The 22,226-nt window shown below is 43.0% G+C and overlaps 1 protein-coding gene across 11 annotated transcripts in view; it reads right to left on the reverse strand.

The window, feature by feature from the left end:
• KIAA0825 (KIAA0825 ortholog) overlaps window positions 1-22,226 on the reverse strand; it is a 406,839-nt gene that overhangs the window by 271,501 nt on the left and 113,112 nt on the right. The gene's annotated exons all lie outside the window — the stretch shown is intronic.

Here is a 22,226-nt window from a genome sequence, read left to right on the forward strand (position 1 = left end):
TTGTGCTCAGGAGATGGTAGACATACCTGTTGAAAAGAATCATGTAATAATTTTCTTTTCAAGTATACCATAGGAGCCTCTTTAGGGGAACTTTTTTAAAGTCTGTCTTCTCTTATCTTTCATAGTTCAACATGGTTTCCTTCTTATAACTATATATTCCCAAAGAAAGAGAGCCTAATTTAATAATCCTATCTCAACTTCTTTGTCACTCTCTTTCTCTCACACACACACACACTTATTATTAAAGAGTATTACAGTATATAAATCTCAAACTGACCTCTGATCACTCAAGCAAAATTCAGACTGAAGAGTAAATCACTTTAATCTTTTATACTTGGGAGGAGAATGCAATAATTAGGGGGCATGGTGAGTTAAATCTTCTTTTCACCCTTAGGAAAAAACCCAGGTGTGCTGAGGAAGCATTTAGAGGAAGATAATTAGTTTCCTAACTGTAGATATTTTAAAGCAAAAAAAATATATACCCAAATTGAAATTATATCTCCTTCAACATCTGTAGAATTCAGAAAACTGATTCAGGGGCTTGAAAGACAGACATAAAATTTAGTATCTTCATCATTACATAAAAGGATAGCATACATCATGCAAAATAAAATTGCATCACTAATTACACAGTGCAAATAATTTTGAATTCAAATTAGCTATATCCCCTATAATTTTTTCAAGTAAATCAAAACAAATATAACAGTAATAAGAACAATAACATAGATATCTTTTTGTTATGGCAAGGGGTCAGTAATGAGATTCCACTGTCAGTCTTCACATTATGTGCTTAATAAGTGATTTGAAGCAACAGCTCCAAAAAGCAGGAAGGAATTCAGGCATGCTACCAGCTTTGAAATTCTGCCAGTTCTACTGAGATTTCAGTAATTTAACTACTGTTATTTTACCCCCTACTACAAGCTTAAAAAGTAACAAGATTAATGCTTTTGTAATCTTTAAGGAAATGTTGCACTCCCACTAGAAACACACTTGTGGTTCGAGGGTATTATGTTCATGTGGCCTTTAAGAGAATATTTCTTTTTTTGTTTATAAACTTCAACTCTGTATATTAAAACAGATGGTTTTATTTTCCTCTCAGAATTACACATTATTTTCATTTCAGATAACTGTGTGGTAAAAATCAAATACACTACTTCCAAGGATAAGAATAAAAAGTTCTCAATTGGGATTCGGGATCTCTCAGGGGGTCACGAGGTTATTACATGAGGGGTCACGAGCGGTCAGCCTCCACCCCAAACCCCACTTTGCTTCCAGCATTTATAATGGTGTTAAATATATTTTAAAAAGTGTTTTTAATTTATAAGACGGGGGTTACACTCAGAGGCTTGCTATGTGAAAGGGGTCACCAGTACAAAAGTTTGAGAACCACTGGAATAAATAATATGTGACAAAGAGCCCAAAAAACACATTATTTCCTGCATTAAATGCAAAGACAATTAGTCACTATTTTGTTCTCCCTAGGTAATGGGATTTGTTTTCTGCTGTCAAAATCCTATACATTTTCCAAGGAACAAAGACAGATGCAGAAATCAGCATCAGACTTTGTGCACCTATTGTTTTCCTATTACATCGATCAACCAATGCTTTGTGCCCCATTCATTAAATGGATGCTAAATATTACCTGTTGAAGAGTCTGAATCTGAATGTTAATTCACCTACCAGTACAAAAATTAAGATACATGAATAAAGGAAACTAAGCATCCGATTTACCGATGCAATGGAAAATTACCATTTTACTGCTATGTATTTAACATTTTCTTTGTTATTGCATGAAATTGATTGCTTTATCTAAAAGTCACTTGTTTAGCTCAGTCCAGTTCAGAAAAGCGTTGAATCTCATTGAAGCGAGTGGAACTGCTCATATGCTTAAAGTTGTGTATATACTCAAGTGCTTTGGAACACTGATTGGTTTAAAGTATTAATGGTTGAATTTGAAAAATAAATTAATAAACACATTTTCTGATATTTAAAAACCCAGAAGTTTATAATCAAGCTATAGTACCACACAACTTAATCCTCACTAATGCCCTGTATGCTTCCCCATACAGGTTAACCACCCACAGGAAAACAGAAATAGCAAGAGTTTTAATTCACAGCTTTTTTCTTCCTAATTTTTCCCTTTTGGAAAAGATATGATTTGCTCATGCCTCCTATATAAGTCATTGGGGATCCAGCTTCCTACACTCATGGACCACCACACACTATATGGATGTTTGGAGGTCCTTAAGATGCAAGGGCCCTTTGCACATATGCCCTATTCATTCCAACAGTCCTACTGGTTTTGTGTAGCCTCCTGTAGCACTGCTCCTACAGATGCTGCTAGGTGCCCTACAAACAATCACTCTAGTTAGGTTATGTTCTTCTCCCCATACCTCAAAGAAAGGCTTGCTGAAAATATGCTATACATGGTAAAACCCAAACTTTTAAAATTACTTTATATGCTTATGTCTATGCTGCTTAGTGTGGAGACATATTTAGACAATATTAAAGTTTCTACACTTCTGCATGAAACAGAATTTGTTAGCTTATTTTTTTGTGTTCTTGGTAATAAACTACAGCAGCTGAGATCAAAACAGTCCCTGACAAAAAACAAACAAACAAGACAATCCGTAGTTTTCTTATAGAGGTGCCCAAAAGCCTTTGACACCAAAACTTAGCGGTGCTAGTGTGACACAAGAACTGGTGAAGAAAAGGAGATTCTATACAAGACCCATAATTTGAGACAGTACCATTCTTTTCAGGCTGATTTTTTTTTTTAAATCTTCAGCTTTCTTACAAAATTTGATGGGGGAGGAGGAAACCCCCACAAACCACACCACACACTTTCATTTTGAGTTACAAAAATTCAAAACTCCCCAAATGTAGCTTGATTATGACAACTTTTGGTGCCAAAGAACTACAGAACAGTTCAACAAACGAGACACACCTACACAAAATTTTCAAATGCAGTAGGTGCCTAAGGCTTAGGTAACCCCACAGATCGCTTTGACTTCAATTAAAGACTTTGGTGTTCAGCATCTCTAGAAATCAGAAAATTTTTAAGTGCTAACTTTAGGCATCCAAGTTTGACATTTTATCTGTATTAAATACTAATTACTTTGCCTATTTTCAAAACAAATGGAGATAGCGGAGAAGAATAATGGGCTGAGCAAGCAAACTTTGTCATTTTCACTGGGTGTCAGAGACCACTAATCTCAAGAATGCTCCTGGAGATTAAACCGATTGCAACACCATTGTAAATTTATGTGAATTACCTGTTATCATTTTAGAGCATTTAAAATCTCAAAACAGTATAACAGCCTTTCACTGAGTTTTTCCAGTCAAAGAGAGTTCTAAGGGTATGTCTACACTACGAAATTAGGTCGAATTTATAGAAGTCGTTTTTTTAGAAATCGTTTTTATATATTCGAGTGTGTGTGTCCCCACAGAAAATGCTCTAAGTGCATTAAGTGCATTAACTCGGCGGAGTGCTTCCACAGTACCGAGGCAAGCATCGACTTCCGGAGTGTTGCACTGTGGGTAGCTATCCCACAGTTCCCGCAATCTCCACTGCCCATTGGAATTCTGGGTTGAGATCCCAATGCCTGATGGGGCTAAAACATTGTCGCGGGTGGTTCTGGGTACATATCGTCAGGCTCCTGTTCCCTCCCTCCCTCTGTGAAAGCAGTAGCAGACAATCGTTTCGCACCTTTTTTCTTAAGCTACCTGTGCAGACGCCATACCACGGCAAGCCTGGAGTCCGCTCAGGTAACCGTCACTGTATGTCTCCTAGGTGCTGACAGACGTGGTACTGCATTGCTACACAGCAGCAGCAACCCCTTGCCTTGTGGCAGCAGACGGTGCAGTAGGACTGGTAGCCGTCGTCGTCATGTCCAAGGTGCTCCTGGCCACATCGGCCAGGAGCGCCTGGGCAGACATGAGTGCAGGGACTACATTAGAAGTGACCTGACCAGGTCATTCTCTTTAGTCCTGCAGTCAGTCCTGTTGAACCATCTTATGGTGAGCAGGCAGGCAACACGGATTGCTAGCAGTCCTACTGTACCATCTTCTGCCAGGCAGGCAAGAGATGAGGATGGCTAGCAGTCCTACTGCACCATCTTCTGCCAGGCAGCCATGAGATGTGGATGGCATGCAGTCCTTCTGCACCGTCTGCTGCCAGCCAAAGATGTAAAAGATAGATGGAGTGGATCAAAACAAGAAATAGACCAGATTTGTTTTGTACTCATTTGCTTCCCCCTCTTCCCCGTCTAGGGGACTCATTCCTCTAGGTCACACTGCAGTCACTCACAGAGAAGGTGCAGCGAGGTAAATCTAGCCATGTATCAATCAGAGGCCAGACCAACCTGCTTGTTCCAATAAGAACAATTACTTAGGTGCACCATTTCTTATTGGAATCCTCCGTGAAGTCCTGCCTGAAATACTCCTTGATGTAAAGCCACCCCCTTTGTTGATTTTAATTCCCTGTAAGCCAACCCTGTAAGCCATGTCATCAGTCGCCCCTCCCTCCGTCAGAGCAACGGCAGACAATCGTTCCGCGCCTTTTTTCTGTGCGGACGCCATACCAAGGCAAGCATTGAGGCCGCTCAGCTCACTTTGGCAATTAGGAGCACATTAAACGCCACACACATTATCCAGCAGTATATGCAGCACCAGAACTTGGCAGAGCGATACCAGGAGAGGAGGCGACGTCAGCGCGGTCACGTGAGTGATCAGGACATGGACACAGATTTCTCTCAAAGCATGGGCCCTGACAATGCATGCATCATGGTGCTAACGGGGCAGGTTCATGCTGTGGAACGCCGATTCTGGGCTCGGGAAACAAGCACAGACTGGTGGGACCGCATAGCGTTGCAGGTCTGGGACAATTCCCAGTGGCTGCGAAACTTTTGCATGCATAAGGGCACTTTCATGGAACTTTGTGACTTGCTTTCCCCTGCCCTGAAGCGCATGAATACCAAGATGAGAGCAGCCGTCACAGTTGAGAAGCGAGTGGCGGTAGCCCTGTGGAAGCTTGCAACGCCAGACAGCTACCGGTCAGTTGGGAATCAATTTGGAGTGGGCAAATCTATTGTGGGGGCTGCTGTGATGCAAGTAGCCCACGCAATCAAAGATCTGCTGATATCAAGGGTATTGACCCTGGGAAATGTGCAGGTCATAGTGGATGGCTTTGCTGCAATGGGATTCCCTAATTGTGGTGGGTCCATAGATGGAACCCATATCCCTATCTTGGCACTGGAGCACCAAGCCGGCGAGTACATAAACCACAAGGGGTACTTTTCAATAGTGCTGCAAGCTCTGGTGGATCACAAGGGATGTTTCACCAACATCAACGTGGGATGGCCGGGAAAGGTACATGATGCTCGCATCTTCAGGAACTCTGGTCTGTTTCAAAAGCTGCAGGAAGGGACTTTATTCCCAGACCAGAAAATAACTGTTGGGGATGTTGAAATGCCTATAGTTATCCTTGGGGACCCAGCCTACCCCTTAATGCCATGGCTCATGAAGCCGTACACAGGCAGCCTGGACAGTAGTCAGGAGCTGTTCAACTACAGGTTGAGCAAGTGCAGAATGGTGGTAGAATGTGCATTTGGACGTTTAAAGGCGCGCTGGCGCAGTTTACTGACTCGCTTAGACCTCAGCGAAACCAATATTCCCACCGTTATTACTGCTCGCTGTGCGCTGTGAGAGTAAGGGGGAGACGTTTATGGCGGGGTGGGAGGTTGAGGCAAATCGCCTGGCTGCTGGTTACGCGCAGCCAGACACCAGGGCGGTTAGAAGAGCACAGGAGGGCGCGGTACGCATCAGAGAAGCTTTGAAAACCAGTTTCATGACTGGCCAGGCTACGGTGTGAAAGTTCTGTTTGTTTCTCCTTGATGAAACCCCCCGCCCCTTGGTTCACTCTACTTCCCTGTAAGCTAACCACCCTCCCCTCCTCCCTTCAATCACCGCTTGCAGAGGCAATAAAGTCATTGTTGCTTCACATTCATGCATTCTTTATTCATTCATCACACAAATAGGGGGATGACTACCAAGGTAGCCCAGGAGGGGTGGTGGAGGAGAGAAGGAAAATGCCACACAGCACTTTAGAAGTTTACAACTTTAAAATTTATTGAATACCAGCCTTCTGTTTTTTGGGCAATCCTCTGTGGTGGAGTGGCTGGTTGGCCAGAGGCCCCCCCACCGCGTTCTTGGGCGTCTGGGTGAGGAGGCTATGGAACTTGGGGAGGAGGGCGGTTGGTTACACAGGGGCTGTAGCGGCAGTCTGGGCTCCAGCTGCCTTTGAGGCAGCTCAACCATACACTGGAGCATACTGGTTTGATCCTCCAGCAGCCTCAGCATTGAATCCTGCCTCCTCTCATCACGCTGCCGCCACATTTGAGCTTCAGCCCTGTCTTCAGCCCGCCACTTACTCTCTTCAGCCCACCACCTCTCCTCCTGGTCCTTTTGTGCTTTCCTGCGCTCTGACATTATTTGCCTCCACGCATTCGTCTGTGCTCTGTCAGTGTGGGAGGGCAGCATGAGCTCAGAGAACATTTCATCACGAGTGTGTTTTTTTTTCTTTCTAATCTTCACTAGCCTCTGGGAAGGAGAAGATCCTGTGATCATTGAAACACATGCAGCTGGTGGAGAAAAAAAAAGGGACAGCGGTATTTAGAAAGACACATTTTATAAAACAGTGGCTACACTCTTTCAGGGTAAACCTTGCTGTTAACATTACCTACATAGCACATGTGCTTTCGTTACAAGGTCGCATTTTGCCTCCCCCCACCGCGTGGCTACCCCCTCAACCCTCCCCCCTCCCCGTGGCTAACAGCGGGGAACATTTCTGTTCAGCCACAGGCAAACAGCCCAGCAGGAACGAGCACCTCTGAATGTCCCCTTAAGAAAAGCACCCTATTTCAACGAGGTGACCATGAATGATATCTCACTCTCCTGGGGATAACACAGAGAGATAAAGAACGGATGTTGTTTGAATGCCAGCAAACATACACTGCAATGCTTTGTTGTACAATGATTCCCGAGTATGTGTTACTGGCCTGGAGTGATAAAGTGTCCTACCATGGAAGACGCAATAAGGCTGCGCTCCCCAGAAACCTTTTGCAAAGGCTTTGGGAGTACATCCAGGAGAGCCGCGAATACCAGGGCAAATTAATCCTTTCACATGCTTGCTTTTAAACCATGTATAGTATTTTAAAAGGTACACCCACTGGAGGTCCCTTCTCCGCCTGCTGGATCCAGGAGGCAGGCTTGGGTGGGTTCGGGGGGTACTGGCTCCAGGTCCAGGTTGAGAAACGGTTCCTGGCTGTCGGGAAAACCGGTTTCTCCACTTGCTTGCTGTGAGCTATCTACAACGTCATCATCATCATCTTCTTCGTCCCCAAAACCTGCTTCCATGTTGCCTCCGTCTCCATTGAAGGAGTCAGACAACACGGCTGGGGTAGTGGTGGCTGAACCCCCTAAAATGGCATGCAGCTCATCATAGAAGCAGCATGTTTGGGGCTCTGACCCGGAGCGGCCTTTCGCCTCTCTGGTAGGCTTGCCTCAGCTCCTTAAGTTTCACGCGGCACTGCTTCGGGTCCCTGTTATGGCCTCTGTCCTTCATGCCCTGGGAGATTTTGACAAAGGTTTTGGCATTTCGAAAACTGGAACGGAGTTCTGATAGCACGGATTCCTCTCCCCATACAGCGATCAGATCCCGTACCTCCCGTTCAGTCCATGCTGGAGCTCTTTTGCGATTCTGGACTCCACCATGGTCACCTCTGCTGATGAGCTCTGCATGGTCACATCTGCTGATGAGCTCTGCATGGTCACCTGCAGCTTGCCATGCTGGCCAAACAGGAAATGAGATTCAAAAGTTTGCGGTTCTTTTCCTGTCTACTTGGCCAGTGCATCTGAGTTGAGAGTGCTGTCCAGAGCGGTTACAAGGGAGCACTCTGGGATAGCTCCCGTAGGCCAACACCGTCGAATTGTGTCCACAGTACCCCAAATTCGACCTGGCAAGGCCGATTTAAGGGCTAATCCACTTGTCAGGGGTGGAGTAAGGAAATCGATTTTAAGAGCCCTTTAAGTTGAAAAAAAGGGCTTCATTGTGTGGACGAGTGCAGTTTACATCGATTTAACGCTGCTAAATTTGATCTAAAGTCCTAGTGTAGACCAGGGCTAAGAATATAAGAAGTTCCATGCTCCTAAAATTGACAATTGGGAATAGTGGCCAGGAGATAGAATAGAGGCAAGAGAATGAGAGCCAACTAGCCAGGGGAAGAATGGAGATGCACAATAGTAGCTTCCTCATGAAGATTGTGTTGAGATCTTAAAACAGAATTACAATATCTACATTTCATACTTAAACATTTAGTCTCCAAATTTAACATGCTACTCTTCACAGGTCAATCAACTGAATCTGCCCTAGAATATTCTCAGTCTTGAGATTTCCTGAGATTCTAATGAGGGTTTAGGTTTCTGAGGTTCCCACAGATAGACAATCATACTCACCACAAATTCTGAACTTTACACACAGACACACTCTCATAAATGCTCAGGGACAGAAAACTTAAAATATTATTTTCCAAATTTATCATACCCTAATTCATTGCTGGAAAGGTCAGGAACTATCCAGTTTGGCCAGCTACTTATGCTTTCCAACACTGCCCACTGTCCCTCCCGATCTCCCAGATCAGCTCCTCACATACAGCCCCATCTCTGGAGACCCATTTAAGCAGGTTGGACAGCAGAAAGTATGGGGGTAAACTGAAGAGGACCTAGACGTGAGCAAGACTTTGGGAAGGTAAAAAGAGTTTCCTCAGGAAACTGCAGTGCTGAAGAGTTAAGCAGACAGTAAGGTAGGGGCTCAGAGTGTAAATGGAAGTCGTACAGGGCAGAGTATTTGGGATGAGCATAATATCGATATTTCTGTGTCAGACATTAGCGCATTCAAATTTGGCTCACCATGATGATGATCTTGCAAACAGGAACAGTATGGGAGAATTGAAGGACTGAGCAAGGCTGTAGGGATCAGGGGTGTAAGTGGCCATGATGGTTACAGTCAGGAAATGAATAGAGTAATGAAGTTGCATTAGGGTTTGAGTAGGGCTATGGGGGACCAGAAGGAAAAGCAGACTCTGTGAAAGGAGAACCTGCAGTGTCTGGGGAAGCAGAGCTGGGTGAAGTATCTTGTGTGGTGGTACAGAGTTGAGGGTATGCACCAAGGCACTGGCTCATAGAGACTTGGCCACCAATGGCACTGCTGCCTCAGCATCTCCACTACATCAAATATGGGCACCATGGGGAGCCTCTGGAGCATGGAGGCAATGGTATACAGAAATTCAGTTCTCCTCAACCGGAGGCCCTTGGCCCAAATCACCCTCGCTGCAAGCCCCTCCATAAAGTCCACTTCTCTTTAAGCTCTCAGTCCCAATGCAGACACCCAATTACTCTGTCACACTCAGATGCAAACCTTAACTCCAACTTCATATTTAAAAAACACAATAAATGCTTTACAAGTACATGCATATGTAGAGAGAACATATCAAACTAGCTGAGATCAGATATCAAGTTTGCATTTGAATGTGATTTAGAGGAAATGAACATGTGAACCGAAGTTGGTTATATGTTGAAAGTGAAAGAAAGTTTGTTGGAAGGGAGGACTTTACAGATACCTTTGGGTTAAAGTATGTGAATTAATGTTACTTCATGAGAGTGTTGACAGAAAATGCACGGGAGAAACCTTAATAGTTTTTTTCTGTGGTTCCACTCTGCAATCAAATTTTTAATATGTAGTCAGCCACTGTGTGATGGGGTCTAACAGACCTTCTCCACCTCCTGCTGAGGGCATCAGCACCCTGATGCTCCCCAACCAAGGACAAGCCACTCAGACCAGGCAACCAAGACGACAGTCCTCCAGAGGCCAAGAAGGCCAGGAGAAAATGCTGACCAACCAAGAACCAGCAGGCTAGTGAAGAAGCTTGCCTGCAGTTGCTCAGGGCAGAGTTAGGTGAGAATGGGACAGAGAAGGAACTCCTCAGAGCTAACCCAGAACCCAGGCCAGGACCTTGCTTTAACTTTTGGAACTTACTAGCTTGCATTTTGAAGGTTTTTTTCTCTCCCTCTGTTTAAAAGCACAGACAGCTATTTTGTGACTTGATTGTTTAGAAACTGATGCCAAGTTATGACAGAGAATGCCCTGCCCCAAGCAAGCAGCCAAACCTTTCAGAGTATGGCAGGGAGCACCTGCAGTACCACTTGTGGAGCAGCCCTGCCTCTTACATACTGGATTTGATCCACATATTATCACTAGCTCACATTTAATGAAGTAAATACTAAATAAGAATTTAAAAGATATTCATTATCTAAGCATTCAAAATATGACTTGTAAGTATGGTAAAAGCGACTAAATCAGTGTTTCTGTAGAGTTTGATGTTCTTTTGGCAAGCCTATTGTTAAATGAAGAATAAAAAAAAGAGTAGGAACTTCAGACACTTTAAAATGGTGTATATTAGAAAAAAACCAAATACAACTATAAATGTTAAATTTTAGCATCAGAATAATAGTGAGCAGACTACTGAAGTAGAAAATAAAACACCTTGTATATAAGCAAACCAAAGAAATTACACACTTTTAGGAAAACAAACCTATAATATGTCATATTTTTGTTTAATTTACTATTTTTGAACTTTCTTTGATTAAAAGAAATAATTTATAGGAGTAGCTATTTCTTCATTCAAAGGATATGAAGGACTGGGATGGATTAGTAAAGCCTGATTAAACTAGCTTAACATTTTTTGTAAACAAAGGAATTGGAGAACAGATTTAAAAGGTAAAAAATATGATCCACATTTAATAGACTTATTGCAATTATTTTTGAAAAGTATCATATGTGACAAAGTTCCTCCTCTACCTTGGTGAATCCTGTGCTTATTGGCGGATTTTCTTGCCTCAGAGGTTCATGGCAGACCTCAGTTTGGCCACTTTAGTGGCTCAAATCTGCCGTTCACTCAGTTAGCCTCATCACTGGCCAGCACGGGGAAAGGAAGAACAATCCCCGCAGTCTCTGCTGATCAGGAACAGGCCAGAGACCTTCCCCTCTGGTGGAACCCACAGTCCAGTTCAACTCCTCCGATACCAAGTAGGGAGTTGGGAGGATGGAGGAATGGGGGAACTGGGGCCCGCCTTCTACTCCAGGTTCCAGCTCAGGGCCCTGTGGATTGCAACTGTCTGCAGTGGCTCCTGTAACAGCTGTGTGACAGCTACAACTCCCTGGGCTACTTCCCCATGGCCTCCTCCCAACACCTTCTTTATTCTCACCGCAGGACCTTCCTCCTGATGTCTGATAATGCTTGTACTTCTCAGTCTTCCAGTAGTACGCCTCTCACTCTCAGCCTCTTGCTCCCAGCTCCTCGCACACACCACAAACGGAAGTGAGCTCCTTTTTAAACCCAGGTGCCATGATCAGCCTGCCTTAATTGATTCTAGCAGCTTCTTGATTGGCTGCAGGTGTTCTAATCAGCCTGTCTGCCTTAATTGTTTCCAGAAAGTTCCTGATTGTTCTGGAACCTTCCCTGTTACCTTACCCAGGGAAAAGGGCCTACTTAACCTGGGGCTAATATATCTGCCTTCGATCACTCTCCTGTATGACCCTTTGACCACACTCCTGTCCCTGTTATTTCATTAGTTGTCCCCTGTACTCATTTAGTGTCCAGGTCCTGTGGATTGCCCTCTTAGGCTGGGGAGGGATCCTTTAGCAGTGGGTGGGCTTTGCTGCCCACTTCCTGGATCCCAATAGGATCACTCTCCTGTATCCATCTGGCCCAACCCTGTCACACATATTAGAAATCTAGGGGAAGGGTGGGGGGGAAAGGGCAGGAAAAGTGGGGAACAGAACTGAGTAAGAAGCCACGATGATCTGGGATAAACAACACTTCCCTGCATTAGATACTAAAATATACTAGGAAACATAATATCTAGTTTTAATATTTTTTGAAATATTTTAATTTTGACAACATTTTAAGGAGCATATTTTTAATGCGGAAAGATTGAAGCAACATTGTTATAAAACTCAAATATAATGAATGACTTTATTATTGATGCTTTTGTTAGCTCACCTTTCTGAAGTTTCTTTGATTAAACAATAATTCATATTTTAAAAAAGCTATTTATTGAGCATTTTCAAACTAATATTTCTAAAAGCAGGCTGAAGTTTCTTTAGGGATTTTTTATAGTTTAACATATGGGAGACAGGAACACTGTATCAGGATACCCAAGGAAATGTTGTCTGAAAAACCCACAAATTTGAATATAGCCCGAGCAGTAAAGGCTTGATCCTGAATCATTCAAGTCAATGGGAATTTTGCCAGTTACTTCAATGGGAGCAGGATCAAGCCACAATACAGCTGCACCTACCTTCCCTAGAGATGGTGAACAAAGACTCCAACCCCCAAAAGAATGTTTCATTTCAATTCCCATTCCTCCAGCATTTCTCTCAAACCACACTCACCCGCTTCATGGATAATAGGGGAAAAGAAGTCCATTACAATATTTTGCAATACATTCAGATAATCGGTGCAACAGTGTATGAAAGCAAAATTGATAAACCATTATTTCAAAAATAAATCATTATATATGAAATATCTGAAAGTTTTATAAATCTTTTAAAGCTTGTTATAGCTTGCCTTTATTTTCCAGACAGAAGTAGTCCATCTATATTAAATTTTGCAAGGTTCTAATGCAGTTTCATTATTTTCTGTTTTCTTTTCTTTTCTTTTTTTCACTCCTATACAGTAGGATCAATTACTATAGTTCCTATCAAAATCACATTTCCCTCAGGGTGCACTTAGTAAATAAAAACAAGAGTCCCAATCGAATATCCTAGATTAAATTATCCTGGTGGTTTGAAATATGCTGGTTTGGGGGTTCCCAGAGGGCAGAGGCAGCTTGCATCAAAAACATAGGAAACACACTGGCAGAACTGCTACTCAGCTGAGAAAGCAGTGAATTTTCTCTCTCCCCTCTCTCGCCCTGCCTCCCTCCATTCTTAGTGACTGAGGTCTTTCCATGTCAAAATGAAGGTCATTGCCAAGGCAACCTGGTACAGCTGTTACCTGACATATGGATAAATGGATAAATGGGGAATTTGGATAAATGGGGAATATGGATAAATGGGGAATTTTACTCCCAGTGTCAGTAGTGAGGGAGTGATGTCCTAGGCCCTAATTAAGATTTAAATATGAGCTCTCATTAGTAAAGTGGATGTATTATAGTGGATGTATTGTTTCTTGACTTTAGCAAAGCTTTTGACACGGTCTCCCACAGTATTCTTGTCAGCAAGTTAGAGAAGTATGGGCTGGATGAATGCACTATAAGGTGGGTAGAAAGCTGGCTAGATTGTCGGGCTCAACGGGTAGTGATCAATGGCTCCATGTCTAGTTGGCAGCCGGTGTCAAGTGGAGTGCCCCAGGGGTCGGTCCTGGGGCCGGTTTTGTTCAATATCTTCATAAATGATCTGGAGGATGGTGTGGATTGCACTCTCAGCAAATTTGCGGATGATACTAAACTGGGAGGAGTGGTAGATACGCTGGAGGGGAGGGATAGGATACAGAAGGACCTAGACAAATTGGAGGACTGGGCTAAAAGAAATCTGATGAGGTTCAATAAGGATAAGTGCAGGGTCCTGCACTTAGGATGGAAGAATCCAATGCACCGCTACAGACTAGGGACCGAATGGCTAGGCAGCAGTTCTGCGGAAAAGGACCTAGGGGTGACAGTGGACGAGAAGCTGGATATGAGTCAGCAGTGTGCCCTTGTTGCCAAGAAGGCCAATGGCATTTTGGGATGTATAAGTAGGGGCATAGCAAGCAGATCGAGGGACGTGATCGTTCCCCTCTATTCGACACTGGTGAGGCCTCATCTGGAGTACTGTGTCCAGTTTTGGGCCCCACACTACAAGAAGGATGTGGATAAATTGGAGAGAGTCCAGCGAAGGGCAACAAAAATGATTAGGGGTCTAGAGCACATGACTTATGAGGAGAGGCTGAGGGAGCTGGGATTGTTTAGTCTGCAGAAGAGAAGAATGAGGGGGGATTTGATAGCTGCTTTCAACTACCTGAAAGGGGGTTCCAAAGAGGATGGCTCTAGACTGTTCTCAATGGTAGCAGATGACAGAACGAGGAGTAATGGTCTCAAGTTGCAATGGGGGAGGTTTAGATTGGATATTAGGAAAAACTTTTTCACTAAGAGGGTGGTGAAACACTGGAATGTGTTACCTAGGGAGGTGGTAGAATCTCCTTCCTTAGAGGTTTTTAAGGTCAGGCTTGACAAAACCCTGGCTGGGATGATTTAGCTGGGAATTGGTCCTGCTTCGAGCAGGGGGTTGGACTAGATGACCTTCTGGGGTCCCTTCCAACCCTGATATTCTATGATTCTATGATTCTAAGTCCACTTAGAAACTAAGGGCTTGTCTACACTTTTTGGTAATTTACCAAAAAAGCTGTTCTAGAAAAAGAGGGTCTACACAGAGGTTTGGCATGAATGGAGGCACATGTTCTGCAACCAGCTATCATCTTTCTCACAGTTTTTGGCAGCCAGGGAGCCACTGCCACATATGATTATTGTTCACCTGAATTTGAAAATGATTTGGGAGTTTGTAAGTGGGTTGACGATCATCAGGGAAAAGATGGATTTGGGGCAGATCCAGGAGCTTTTCTCAGGGGTGATTATAAATTGTTCTGAAATGCTGCAACAGAGGGTGTGGCAGGGAACCACCAGGGCTACATGGGTTGACAATGAGAGAAGGCACATGAATCAGGAGATGCCTAAATTTGTACGTGAACAAATTATCCATCCAAAATCAACCATCAGAAAATATTGCATAGGGTACCCAGGTCATTTATGGACAATGGGATAAACTGGGATAAACCTAACGAAGCATGGGACAGACACATTTTTGGCCGAAGTTCATGAGCGAATTTTTAACTTTCTGGGAACACAACTAGGAATGGAGGGAACGGAGCCAGGCCAGTTGCTGGTGTCTTGTGGCAGGTGTCCAGTGAAGGTACTCATTCCATAAAGGGGTACAGTTCCCTGATAAACAAGCGTTAGAAGTGAACTTAGGGGAAGATACCCCCTAAGGAAGCTGAAGAAGTGTGGCTGGGACACCTATGTTTGGTACACCAGGGAGACAACCCCCTTTCCAGAGCCTCCTTAGCCCTCATACAAGGGGAGGAAGTGGAGTGGGAAGGGGTGCTGTCCACTCCAAACACGTACAAACAATTAAGGAAAGAATGGACCTACACCCTCTGATTTATTGCCAGGTATTTCCCAGATGACTTAATAAAGCCATAGCCAAATGAAGCCATATCCCTGGTATGGCCAGGACAACAAAAAATCCAGTATACCTATTCTAGTAACTTTTCAGGAGTAGACAAGTCCTAAGACCCATTTAAATTGATCTGATCAACTCTTAAAACACAGTGGACAATGAAATCCCCCTTCAACAAGAAAAAAAAATCCTCATAATTTTGCCTTCACATCAGGTGTTTTACTCTGGACTGCTGACTGTGAATACAGAGTATCATTCTTATTTCTAGTGTCCAGCTGATAAACTCAGACTGCTAAGATATTACAATAGAGCAGAGAGGGCACAGTGAGTGGGTTCCTACAGGGATCTGTCCTGGGTCTGGTTCTATTTAGTATCTTCATAAATTATTTGGACAATGGCATGAAGAGTACACTCAAAGTCTGCGGATGATACCAAGCTGGGAGGCATTACAAGCAATTTGGAGGACAGGATTAGAATTCAAAATGATCTTGGCAAACTGGAGAAATGGTCTGAAATAAACAGGATGAAATTCAGTAAGGACAAATGCAAAATACTACACTTAGGAAGAAATAATCAATTGCACAAATATAAAATGGGAAATGACTGCCGAGGAAATAACGCAGAAAAGGATCTGGAGGTTATAGTAGATCACAAACTAAATGAGAGTCAACAACGTAATTCTGTTGCCACAAAAAGAGAACAAAATTCTGGGATGTATTAGCAGGAGTGTTGTAAGTAGGACACAAGAAGTAATTCTTCCACTCTACTCAGCACTGAAAAGAGTTCAACTAAAGTATTGTGTTCAGTTTTGGACATCACACTTTGGGAAAAATGTGGACAAATTGGAGGAAGTCCAGAGGAGAGCAACAAAAAAGATTGACGGTCTAGAAAATATGGCCTATGAGGGAAGACTAAAAAATTGTGCTTGTTTAGTCTGGAGAAGAGAAGATTGAGGGGGACACGTTAACAGTCTTCAACTACATAAAAGAGGAGAGTGATAAATTGTTCTCCTTAACCACTGAGGTGGTCTTAAATGGTCTTAAATTGCAGAAAGGAGACTTAGGTTAGACATTTGGAAAAACTTCCTAACTGTAAGGGTAGTTAAGCACTGGAACAAATTACCTAGGGAGGTTGTGCAATCTCCGTCATTGGTGGTTTTTAAGAATTGGCTAGACAAACACCTGTCAGGGATGGTCTAGATAATACTTAATCCTGACTCAGTACAGGAGGCTGGATTAGATAACCTATTGAGGTCCATTCCAGTCCTATATTTCTATGATTCTATGTTCTAGACCAGTGGTCACCCAGCCAGTTGATTGGAATCAACTGATCGATCCTGGAGCCTCTGTCAGTCGATCGTGATCTCGGACGGCGCAGCGGGGCTAAGGCAGACTGCCTGCCTGTCCTGGCCCCGCGCTGCTCCCGGAAGCGGCTGGCATGTCTCTGCACATCTACCAATGTGATATATGCCATCATGTGCAAGCAATGCCCCTCTGCCATGTACATTGGTCAAACTGGACAGTCTTTACGTAAAAGAATAAATGGACACAAATCAGATGTCAAGAATTATAACATTCATAAACCAGTCGGAGAACACTTCAATCGCTCTGGTCACGCGATTACAGACATGAAAGTTGCGATATTACAACAGAAAAACTTCAAAACCAGAGTCCAGCGAGAAACTGCTGAATTGGAATTCATTTGCAAATTGGATACAATTAACTTAGGCTTGAATAGAGACTGGGAGTGGCTAAGTCATTATGCAAGGTAACCTATTTCCCCTTGTTTTTTCCTATCCCCTTCCCCTCCTCCCCCATTCCTCAGACATTCTTGTTAAACCCTGGATTTGTGCTGGAAATGGCCCACCTTGATTATCATACACATTGTAAGGAGAGTGATGGCTTTAGATAAGCTATTACCAGCAGGAGACTGGGTGGGGGGAAAGAAAACCTGGATTTGTGCTGGAAATGGCCCACCTTGATTATCATACACATTGTAAGGAGAATGATAACTTTGGATAAGCTATTGCCAGCAGGAGAGCGGGGTGGGGGAAGAAAACCTTTTGAAGCGATAAACACCCATTTTTTCATGGTCTGTGTGTATAAAAACATCCTCACTGCATTTTCCACTTTTATGCATCCGATGAAATGAGCTGTAGCTCACAAAAGCTTATGCTCAAATAAATTGTTTAGTCTCTAAGGTGCCACAAGTACTCCTTTTCTTTTTGTGAATACAGACTAATACGGCTGCTACTCTGAAACCTGTCATTATGCAAGGCACTGCATTTAGCTGTATGGAGTGGAAATCCATCAACTGCATGAAAAAAACTTGTTCAGATACAGACAGACATCATCTTCCTCTCCAAATGCAAACAGATGGACATCGTACCAAAAGGACTGAAGGTAAAAAATCCATTACAATCTACATACCACACAGACTATGCTGAGGTGCCACACGCTCTCAAAGAAACTGTGGAACCACCTGATCAATATCCTCTACAGCAAACAGGGAAAGATTAAGAATGAGCTCTCAAAACTAGATACTCTCATAAAAAACCAAACTTCCACACAAACTTCCTCGTGGCTGGACTTTACTAAAACTAGACAAGCAATTTACAACACACACTTTGCTTCTCTACAAAAGAAAAAGGACACTAAACTTTCTAAACTACTACATGCCACAAGGGGCCACAGCAATGGTTCCCTCAACCCACCCAGCAATATTGTTAATCTATCCAACTATACTCTTAGCCCAGCAGAAGAAGCTGTCCTATGTTGAGGCCTCTCCTTCTGCCCCTCCACCCCCACGAACATGATATAGTTCTGTGGTGACCTAGAATCCTATTTTCGACGTCTCTGACTCAAGGAATATTTCCAACACTCCTCTGAACAACATACTAATCCACAGAGACCTTCCTGCCAACACTACAAAAAGAAGGATTCTAGGTGGACTCCTCCTGAAGGCCGAGACAGCAGACTGGACTTCTACATAGAGTGCTTCCGCCGACGTGCACGGGCTGAAATTGTGGAAAAGCAGCATCACTTGCCCCACAACCTCAGCCGTGCAGAACACAATGCCATCCACCGCCTCAGAAACAACTCTAACATCATAATCAAAAAGGCTGACAAAGGAGGTGCTGTTGTCATCATGAATAGGCCGGAATATGAACAAAAGGCTACTCGGCAGCTTTCCAACACCACTTTCTACAAGCCATTACCCTCTGACCCCACTGAGAGTTACCAAAAGAAACTACAGAATTTACTCAAGAAACTCCCTGAAAAAGCACAAGATCAAATCCGCACAGACACACCCCTGGAACCCCGACCTGGGATATTCTATCTACTACCCAAGATCCATAAACCTGGAAATCCTGGGCGCCCCATCATCTCAGATATTGGCACCCTGACAGCAGGATTGTCTGGCTATGTAGACTCCCTCCTCAGGCCCTATGCTTCCAGCGCTCCCAGCTATCTTCGAGACACCGCTGACTTCCTAAGGAAACTACAGTCCATCGGTGATCTTCCTGAAAATACCATCCTGGCCACTATGGATGTAGAAGCCCTCTACACCAACATTCCACACAAAGATGGACTACAAGCCGTCAGGAACACTATCCCCGATAATGTCACAGCAAACCTGGTGGCTGAACTTTGTGATTTTGTCCTCACCCATAACTATTTCACATTTGGAGACAATGTATACCTTCAAATCAGCGGCACTGCTATGGGTACCCGCATGGCCCCACAGTATGCCAACATTTTTATGGCTGACTTAGAACAACGCTTCCTCAGCTCTCGTCCCCTAATACCCCTACTCTACTTGCGCTATATTGATGACATCTTCATCATCTGGACCCATGGAAAAGAAGCCCTTGAGGAATTCCACCATGATTTCAACAATTTCCATCCCACCATCAACCTCAGCCTGGACCAGTCCACACAACAGATACACTTCCTGGACACTACGGTGCTAATAAGCGATGGCCACGTAAACACCACCCTATACCAGAAACCTACTGACCGCTATACCTACCTACATGCCTCCAGCTTTCATCCAGACCACATCACACGATCCATTGTCTACAGCCAAGCCCTAAGATACAACCGCATTTGCTCCGATCCCTCAGACAGAGACAAAAACCTACTGAATCTCTATCAAGTGTTCTTAAAACTGCAATACCCACCTGGTGAAGTGAAGAAACAGATTGACAGAGCCAGAAGGGTACAGAGAAGTCACCTACTACAAGACAGGCCCAACAAAGAAAGTAACAGAATGCCACTAGCCGTCACCTACAGCACCCAACTAAAACCTCTCCAGCACATCATCAAGGATCTACAACCTATCCCGAAGGACGATCCCTCATTCTCACAGACCTTGGGAGACAGGCCAGTCGTGCTTACAATAGCCCCCCAACCTTTAGCAACTACTCACCAGCAACTAAACACCACACAACAAAACCACCAACCCAGGAACCAAACCCTGCTACAAACCCTGGTGCCAACTCTGTCCACATAACTATTCAAGGGACACAATCATAGGACCTAACCACATCAGCCACATCATCAAGAGCTCGTTCACCTGCACATCTACCAATGTGATATATGCCATCATGTGCCAGCAATGCCCCTCTGCCACGTACATTGGCCAAACGGGACAGTGTCTACGCAAAAGAATAAATGGACACAAATCTGACATCAGGAATCATAACATTCAAAAACCAGTAGGAGAACACTTCAGTCTCTCTGGTCACTCAATAACAGACCTAAAAGTGGCAATTCTTCAACAAAAAAACCTTCAAAAACAGACTCCAATGTGAAGCTGCAGAGCTGGAATTAACTTGCAAACTGGATACCAACAGATAAGGTCTGAACAGAGACTGGGAGTGGTTGGGTCATTACAAAACCTAAACTCAATTTTCCCAATACTAATTTCTCCCTACTGTTACTCACACCTTCTTGTCAACTGTCTGTAATGGGCCACTCTTACCACTTCAAAAGTTATTTTTCCTCCCTTGGTATCCTGCTGTTAATTGATTTATCTTGTTAGACTGACCTCACACTTGGTAAAGCAACCCCTGTGCTTTCATGTATTTATGCCTGCTCTTGTATTTTCACTCCATGCATCTGTTGAAGTGGGTTCTAACCCATGAAAGTTTATGCCCAAATAAATTTATTAGTCTCTAAGGTGCCACAAGGACTCCTCATTGTTTTTATAATATCTAAGGGAACCTTTCACAGCAAACAAAATGAATTTAAAATAGAGCAAATAAAAAATGTAAGCAGAACAGAAAGGATATTACCTCTATTCACTACAGCATGCATTTTTACAGATTAATGCAATCTGGGCTATTTTAATCTCGCTCTGCCTCAGTTTCCTCAAATACAAAAAGGTGTTTGAGATCTATGGATTAAAAACTGAGTTACACAAGTGCTAGGTATATATATTCACTGTCTACAAAATGCTGCAGAACTAGGGTCATCATACTTGCTTGTTGTTCTTATTGTGTAACCCAGGGGTTCTCACATGGGGAGTCGCGAGCTGTCAGCCTACCCCCCAAACCCTGCTTTGCCTCCAGCATTTATAATGGTGTTAATATATAAAAACTTTTTTTAATTTATAAGGGGGAGGGGAGTCACACTCAGAGGCTTGCTGTGTGAAAAGGGTCACCAGTACAAAAGTTTGAGAACCACTGGTATACCTCTTTGAATCTCTGCACTGGCTTACCTTCTGCTAAGTGCTCCAAATTCAAACTTCCTGACACCGCTTTCAGAGCTCTATATTACTTTGCCCCTTTTACTGTTTCCCATTGCCCCTCCACTCCAGGAGTAATGTCAGTTTATCACATGACTGTCTGCATGCTTTCTTCTGTACTGCCTCCTAATCCATGTTCCAGCCTTCCTTTGCTCACCCACAAAGCCCCTATCTTCTCCATATTTCTCCTCTCTTGAAGAGGCTCTTCTGTCTTTCTACCAATGGAGTTTCTATTTGATTTATACTGACATGAAGATTGATTAAAAAAAATAAATGAACATAACCTTATTTTGTTGAGACCTGGTAAACCACCACCTGGATCATAGTACTTTGTGTTAAATCTCTTCCCCCAAGCTCCATCTGTTTGTTTATGTCTATCATAAGACTGTGAGCTCCCTATTCATTCTTGTCTCTCTAGAAAATACTTTGCCTACCGTGGATGCTATTATAAACAAATACATAATAATTACTACATACAATACCACTCTAAAACTGTGCATGGCATGCCTGTACACAACTCCACTACCAATTATATAATAAGAGTTTTCATTTTACATAATTGAATTTTTTAAACCTTCAGTACTCCCTTTGAGAATAAGCTTATCAGATTCACCAATAGCTAAACAACTATATAAAGTATCAAATGTCAACAGTGGGATCCTCTTTACTGTTGTACGTTTCTTTTGAAAAACATGAAACCAGTTATCAGTACAGTAATTTATATCAATTTAAAAAGCATTGGAAATTTATTTTAAAAAAACAAATAAGATGTTTTTAGAGACAGTCTGCATACTAAACCTTTCAGACCAGTTATGTGGGATTTAGTGTCAACTATTTTATAATTAAATGCATTGAGTCTGTGTTGCTGCAGTCTAATTTTTAAATTTTCAATTTCAGTCCATTCAAAGCAACTCTGGGGAATAGAGTGGGTTTTTTCCCTGTCCAGAGTCAATAATTTGTAATCCCATACCTACTAACACAATCAATGGAAGTTTTAATTTTAGTTTTTTTAATATTCCAACAGTACAATATTACCCAATGGCAATATATTGCAGTTTTGTATATATGTCTATAAAAATGTTCTATTTTAAAATTTTGGGGTCACACTTCTGATATCTTCAATAATTCAGCTACATGAACACTG

This window comes from Chelonia mydas, chromosome 5, assembly GCF_015237465.2.
Source record: "Chelonia mydas isolate rCheMyd1 chromosome 5, rCheMyd1.pri.v2, whole genome shotgun sequence".
NCBI classification, from domain to species: domain Eukaryota; kingdom Metazoa; phylum Chordata; order Testudines; family Cheloniidae; genus Chelonia; species Chelonia mydas.